The sequence below is a fragment of the Triticum aestivum genome, chromosome 3B, assembly GCF_018294505.1.
Source record: "Triticum aestivum cultivar Chinese Spring chromosome 3B, IWGSC CS RefSeq v2.1, whole genome shotgun sequence".
Classification (NCBI taxonomy): Eukaryota; Viridiplantae; Streptophyta; class Magnoliopsida; order Poales; family Poaceae; genus Triticum; species Triticum aestivum.
This window is the reverse complement of record NC_057801.1, coordinates 1,810,616-1,818,356: the sequence shown is the minus strand read 5'-3', so window position 1 is coordinate 1,818,356 and position 7,741 is coordinate 1,810,616.

The window sequence follows — 7,741 nt, the reverse complement described above, 5'->3', positions numbered from 1 at the left end:
AATTGAGGCTAATCCGGAGAAGATTACGGCTATCACCTCCCTGTCTAAACCAAAGTGTATCAACGATGTTCAGCGTTTGGCGGGTCGGATCGCCGCACTGAGCCGGTTTATCAACCGCCTCGAAGAGAAGGCCATCCCTTTATACCAGATGTTGAGAAAGACAGATCAATTCATCTGGAGTCCAGCTGCTGATGCAGCATTGGAGGACTTGAAGCGGCAATTAGCCAATCCGCCCGTTCTTGCAGCTCCGGTCGACAAGGAGCCGTTATTGTTATACGTAGCGGCCAATGCTCGTGCAGTTAGCGTGGCTATTGTGGTAGAACGCAAGGAGGCAGGCAAGGAGTATCCGGTTCAGCGGCCGGTTTACTATATCAGCGAGGTGCTTATTGAATCCAAGAAAAGGTATCCGCATTGGCAGAAGCTGGTATATGGAGTTTTCATGGCAAGCCGGAAGTTGAAGCAGTATTTCCAAGGGCACCCCATCACAGTGGTCAGTTCAGCTCCCTTGGGCGATATCATACAGAACCGGGAGGCGACTGGCCGGATTGCCAAGTGGGCCATAGAACTTGGGCCGCACAGATTGAAGTACGTGCCTCGGACGGCGGTGAAGTCTCAAGCACTTGTTGATTTCATAAATGATTGGACGGAGTTGCAAGCACCAGAGGAAAAGCCGGATCACACATATTGGACTATCCATTTTGATGGATCCAGGCAATTGGAAGGCTAGGGGGCTGGAGTCGTATTAACTTCCCCACGGGGTGATAAGTTTTGTTATGTTCTCCGCTTAATGTTCCCTTGTACTAATAATGCAGCTGAGTATGAAGCTTTGCTCCATGGTCTCCGGATGGCTAAAGAGATGAATCTAAGTCGGGTTAAGTGCTTCGGTGACTCTGACCTCGTGGCTCAACAGGTATCTAGCACTTGGGATTCTAAGGACCCGCTTATGGCTGCATATCATCGTGAGGTGGATATTGTTGTGGGTCACTTCAAGGGTTATCAGGTGGAGCACGTGGATCGTCGAAAAAATGAAGCGGCGGACGCTTTAAGCCGGTTGGGCTCTCAGCGTAAACCGGTCCCGCCTAATGTCTTTCTCGATGTGTTGCACAACCCGTCAGTCAAGCTCCCGGGTGAAGCGGATTTGGCTATTCCTGATCTGGAGGCTCAATTGGTGGCAGCCCTGCATATTATACCGGATTGGACAGTTCCTTATCTTGCGTACATGAACCGGGGAGAGTTGCCAGAGGATGAGACTCTAGCCAAGCAGATAGTCCGGCGATCCAAATCTATGACAATTATCAATGGCAAATTGCATCATTGCAGTGTATCAGGGGCGTTTCAATGCTGCGTCTCTCCTGAGGAAGGTTGTGAAATTTTACGCAAAATCCATGAAGGGGATTGTGGTCACCATGTCGGTTCAAAGTCTCTGGTGGCTAAGGCGTTTCGTCACGGGTTTTATTGATTGACAGCTCATGCTGATGCAGAGGACTTGGTTAAACGGTGTGATGGCTGTCAGAAATTTTCAAGGCGTGCTCATGTGCCGGCTCAAGAATTGAGGATGATTCCAATTACTTGGCCGTTTGCAACATGGGGGCTGGATATGGTCGGATAAGAAAACCCACCTTTTGGTGGCAGTTGACAAGTTTACCAAGTGGGTTGAAGCGGAGCCTGTCAGCAAGTGTGATGCAGCTACAGCGATGCAGTTCATTAAAAAGGTGATTTTCTGGTTTGGCTTTCCACACAGTATCATTACTGACAATGGTACCAATTTATCCAAGGGTGCTATGAAGGAATTCTGTGAACGTGAGCACATCAGACTTGACGTATCATCAGTGGCTCACCCCCAGTCAAATGGGCAGGCAGAACGAGCTAATCAAGAGATCTTGCGAGGCATCAAACCCTGGCTTATGGTTCCATTGCAGAGAACACCGAGATGTTGGGTTGAAGAGATACCATCTGTGCTATGGAGTATCAACACTACGCCCAACCGATCTACAAGATACACACCGTTTTTTATGGTCTACGGAGTAGAGGCGGTTCTCCCTAGTGATATCCGGCACGATTCGCCTCGTGTGGTGGCTTATGTTGAACCGGACAATGAGACAGCACAGAAAGATGCTTTGGACCTATTAGATGAGGAGCGTGACATAGCGGCTGCCCGCTCGGCGATTTATCAACAAGATCTTCGTCGCTATCACAGTCGCCGGGTCAGAACCAGAACTTTTCAAGAAGGAGATTTGGTGCTTCGGCTCATCCAAGACCAGACGGATATGCACAAGTTATCCCCACCTTGGGAGGGACCTTTCGTGGTCAGCAAGGATCTGCACAATGGGTCGTACTATCTGATTGATATTCGAGAGCATAAAGACTCACGCACATCAGAGGAGGAGACCAACAGGCCGTGGAATATAGCTCATCTTCGGCCTTACTACACTTGAGCCATCGGCTCTATCTATGTACATATTATGGCAGTGTATATATTATCATTGATATAATAAAACCGGAGCCTCAGCTAAAGTGGGGTCTCTGTCCTTTCATATCATGTGTGGTTACATGGAGTGGTTCTGTTTTAAAGCGGCCTCCGGTTTACCCCTTGAAATTTTCTTTTCACAAAAGCTTTGTGATATCACTTGGGGCCTTGATCGTGTCCGAACCAATGTGACACCTTTTGATAGGCGAAAGCCACCAGATCACTTGGGGACATGGTCAAGTCTGAACCAGTCACGCCTCTTGATCGGCCTAAGGCCACAGAATCACTTGGGGGCTTGGTCGAACCCGAACCATTGCCACGCCTTTTGATCGGCATAAATCCCACGGTTTCATTTAGGGACCTGGCTGACTTGAACCATTGTCACTCCTGTTGGGGGCTTGGTCCTGTCCGACCGTGGTAACACCATCTGATCAGCTCAGTAAAGCATGTTTTTGCAAACGGTTTTTATCATTGCCTTTGCTTCCATATTTCTTTTATGACTATTCTTCAATTTTTGTTGTGTTTCCTTTAAACCAACAACACTTTTTTACCGGTTCAGCTGACGGAAATCGGTTCATTTGTAATCCGGAGAAATATGCCCGGTTTAACTTTCCTGTTAACATCATGAAGTAGCAGGGGGGCTCATAATGACCCAGCACGGTTTACATGGGAGTTGTTTTCTCCCCTTTGATGGTAACGGTTTATAAATACTCCGTTTCAAGCCTGGCTAAACCAACTTCATGCCCAGCGATGGCAGGTATTTTGTATCACATATTTGATTATACGTCTTAAATACATTGATGATATATATATAAAGGTCATAAACCGGTTGGCGGTATAACCGCCACCGAAGTTCAGGATTTTCTGATTGCAGGAAATATAAATTGAGGATTTCAAGCAAAAGCATCAGTACTTATGCACGAAGGCATATTCAAGGCAGAAGTATTGACTATCCTATTACAAGGCAACGCGGTGCCCAAATAAGATCATTGTCGTTCCGGTGGATCATAGTAAAGCAGCTATTTAAACTGGCTTCCGGTTCAAGCCTGTTCATCGCCCCGGTCTGATGACTGTGGGTCGGCCCGCGCCGTTTCAGCTTCCTCATCTCTATCCATTGGCTGGAAATCAATAGTGGTCCAGTCGATTCCCATTAAAGTTTGAAAGACAGCCTCTCCATGGATCAGAGAAGACGGTTCAATATCAGGAGCGTAAGTATGCTTACGATTGGAGGAATCAGATTCTCCGCTTCAGGAGTTGGTGCAGGCACTCGTTTGTTCTGATCATTGTACTGAGCTTGATAATGCGACAAGTCTGCCTCTTCAGCCAATTGACAAGCCAGAGGGCGTACTGCACGGTTTATCGCCCTCAAATCATCTTCATTGAACTCTGAGCCGTCTTCCTTCAAGCTGGGATAGCCTTGAGCTGCCTCAACAGGATCAAAATCCGGCACCCATGCTTTTGCCCGGATCAAGGCATTAATGGCTCCGGTTCGAGCAGCAGATTTTTTCAGTTCTTCAATCCGAGCAGGAAGCATTGACAACCTATTAAGAGTGTCTTGGATTAAAGTGGGTGCCGGATTGTTATGAGATGCAGTGGTGATGATCCGCTGCGCTCCGGTATACAGCTGTTCAATTAAAGTGTAGGCAGCCTTCAACTTCTTCCGAACATCTGACCCTAAGTGACCAATGCGTGTACCTGCAACAATACAGGAAAGATCACAAACCGGATCTATTATAAGCAGGCCAGAGTTGTCCAGGAAACCGAAAGGAGCTTACCAAAGATAGCAGCAGTCATGGAATGTACTTGCCGCTTTACGGCTGTCAGCTCATCTACCACCGGTTTAAGGGCAGCTTCAGCGTTTTCAGCTCTTTTTATTAAAGTGGCCTTCTCAGTGGCCCAATCAGTCCGCTCCTTCTGGAAGCCCTCCTTCAGCTGTTCTGTGATGCTCAAAGCGCTGGTTATTTCTTCCCTTGCCTTGTCGGTTTCAGCTTGTTGGGTTTTCAAAGTTTCCTGCAGATCAGTAATCCGGTCCTCTTTGATCCTCACTTCAGCCTGCATAAAGACAGTGCTTGGCTGTAAACAAACGGTACAAGAATTTGAAGTACCAACCACATAACAAGTTATACGCTTGATACTTGGGGGCTAATGCACCTTCAATTTTCATCTATTACTAAATCGCAAAGTCCCAAGCTCAATACAGGTATTCAACTTGGCACTTGGGGGCTAATGGCTATTTGCTCAGTTATGTACTGATGTTAGAATCTTTATTGGAGTCCCGGTTTAACTATACTAAGTTGAACCAGCCCTTGGGGGCTACATTGATGGATTTCAAAGTATTGAGGACTATATTCAAGTCCCGGTTTGAAGAAGGTTACAAACTGGCCCTTGGGGGCTAGGAGGATTAATACAGTGGCAGTAATTAAAGAAAGAAGAAGCACAAGGAAGTTACCTCAAATTTATCTCTCATCATCTTTACCAGGCCAGCTTCACAGTCACGACTAGTATATAGCCAGTTCAAGTAACCAGAATAAAGATCTTGGGCACTCAGAGCAGCATATGTTTCCAGATCAACATCCCATTTGCCTTTGTTCATGGCAGAAAATCTTCTTTCACAGTATGCTTGGCCAAAGCGATAGGATTCTCTGGTTCAAAGCGACCTACGCCGGTAATTACAACATCATCATCCTTGGACTCGCCGGTTTGCGTTGGCGCGGTCGGTTTATCGGCAGGCTTTGAAGGACTGCGGGATCTATCAATCCGGACGGAGCTGGCAGGCTGGTCAACAGGGACTGAGGTATTGATAGGCCTTTTCTCAGGAATAGCATCATCTTGCAAGGGAGGATCATTGGGAATATCCTCATAAACGAACGTTTCAAGATCTAGTGTTTTATCCTGTTCAGGGGCAACATCTTCCTCGGCCGCTTTATCCAGGCGGGCTTTCTTGCTCGGTTTAGGTTTAGCCCTGAAAGAGAAACAAAGAGTCAAGGAACAGCATAAGTTATAACGTGGTATACCAGAAGCATATGTTCAGTCTAGCTTACCCAAGAACCGTTTTCAGTTGTGGCAGCTGAGTGGCCGACGATTCACCAGAGGAAGAATGGGAAGTAACCTGATAATCGGAGTCGGACGGATTAAGAGGTTGACGGATGAAACCCACTTTAGGATATAAATTAATAAAAAGGTCGGAGACCTCGGAGCAGCGTTTTCGAACTGGACTGTTTGGTAAACCGGCGGAGGTAACTACCTGGCCGCTGTGCCGGGTTGCGCGGCGAGCTTCATGTTGCTGAGTCTTCATAAAAAATTTGGGATCCAAGTAAGCAAGAGGATGAGAAAATTTAACTTTCCGGTTTGCCTGGCGAAATTTTGGCAAAGGCAAAGGATCTGAATCAGAAGAGAGAATAGTTACCTCAGCGACATCAGCATTACTGGCTTCAGTGTCGTCCTGACAAGTATCATCATCAATAAGGCGTGTAAAAAAGTAAGCCTAGTGAATCGAGTTCTACCTCAAGGTCCGAGTTACCCACATCATCATCAACAGCCGGATCAGATGAAGCAGTGGTTTTCCTCTTTTTAGCAGGCTTCTTGATGACCTTGGTCTTTAGCCGGGTTGACCGTTCTGCTTTCTCCGGTTTGTCTTGTGGAAGCTTCTTGCTCCAAAACGGATTATCACCCTGGTTAAGTAGCAATTGATGTCAGACAGAGATAGCAATAACAGGTTTAGTAAAAAGTACAATCAAAATCTTACAGCTGGCGGTTTGTTGGTAGCACAGAAAGGGAGCAGGCCGGTTTGAGCGCAGAGGTGCTTCGGTTCGTTCAGCATTTTCTTCACAGCCTCTATGACTTCATCATCGGAGAGCTGGATTTTGGTGTGTCCGAGTGGGTCATCAACGCTACCAGTATACTTGCACATTAAACCGGAGCGCCGGCTGAAAGGCAGTATGCTCCATGATATCCAACAGCGTGCGAGATCTACTCCTGTTAAACCGTTGGCCATGAAGGCTCGGAGCTTGGATAATTGCGGAGCATATTTACTCCTCTCCTTGGCACTTAACCTTTGTGGGAAGGGGTGTGTATTGCTGAGCCGCTCCGGACGAAAGCCAGGCAAAGGATTTTCATCATCAGGGGAAGTATCTTTGCAGTAAAACCATGTTGCATTCCACTCCTTGGGGTGACTGTGTAGTCTGGCATGGGGATAAGTGATTTCTTTCCTTTTCTGAATTGCCATACCGCCCAATTCGGTATTGGGACCATCAGTGAATTCTGTGCGGCGGTTTAAGTGGAAGCAGTCTCTGAACAATTCAACTGTGGGTTTCTCTTGAAGGTATACCTCACAGAGCACTTGGAAGTGACATAAGTTGGTAACAGAATTGGGGCCAGTATCTTGCGGGCGGAGTTGAAAATTGGCTAACACATCCCGGTAAAATTTAGAGCCGGACGGTTTGAAGCCCCGGGCTAAGTGATCCGCAAAGATCACAACCTCTCCCTCTTGAGGTGTGGGAGGACATTCATCACCAGGAACCCTCCAGTGGATAGTCTCTTTGCTGTCTAAAGCGCCGATCGAGACTAAATTATCCAACTAAGTTTCTGTGACACGAGAAGGAACCCAGTTGCACTCATATACTTGTTTGGCCATGGTGAGATCTACAAGAAATAGGTGATTCCGGTTCAAGAACATGTTGGATAAAAGAAGGCGCTGGTATGAACAATGCTAAACCGGAGGCAGTATATTTAAACCGAATTTTTATGAAGTGGCATCATATGGCTAAAGAGTTCTGGCGGTTCAACAAGGGGACTAATGGTATATACCGGTTTATTAACTTTTTCTATATTAAGTTAAACCGCCTGATCTAAACATTGAAAGCAATTGAGGTTGCGGATGGCTAAGTATGCAGAAATAGGTTTCACAAGGTCTTATTACAGCAATGGATCTGAAGCAAGCTCAGAAAAATAGAAAATATTCAAAAGGTTAAAGCAGAACAGAAGTAAATCAATGGGTAGGAATGTGGATGAGATCTATAGACTTGAGCGTAAAACTACAGGCGGATGCTAAAAAGCTACTGCTGGTCAGAGCAGGGTTTCACAGATATGTCCAGGAGTCTGGGTACGAGTATGAACAAGTGATGAACACGGCAAGAACACGAAACCCTAGAATAGATCTATGTTAAGAAGAACAGAAGGCTTACCAGAGTCGAGGAAGACGCGGAAGGCTACCGCGGTGCTCTGGTGCGTTCTGGTTGATGCAGCGGCCCAAGACGGTGCAGAGGTCAACGGCGG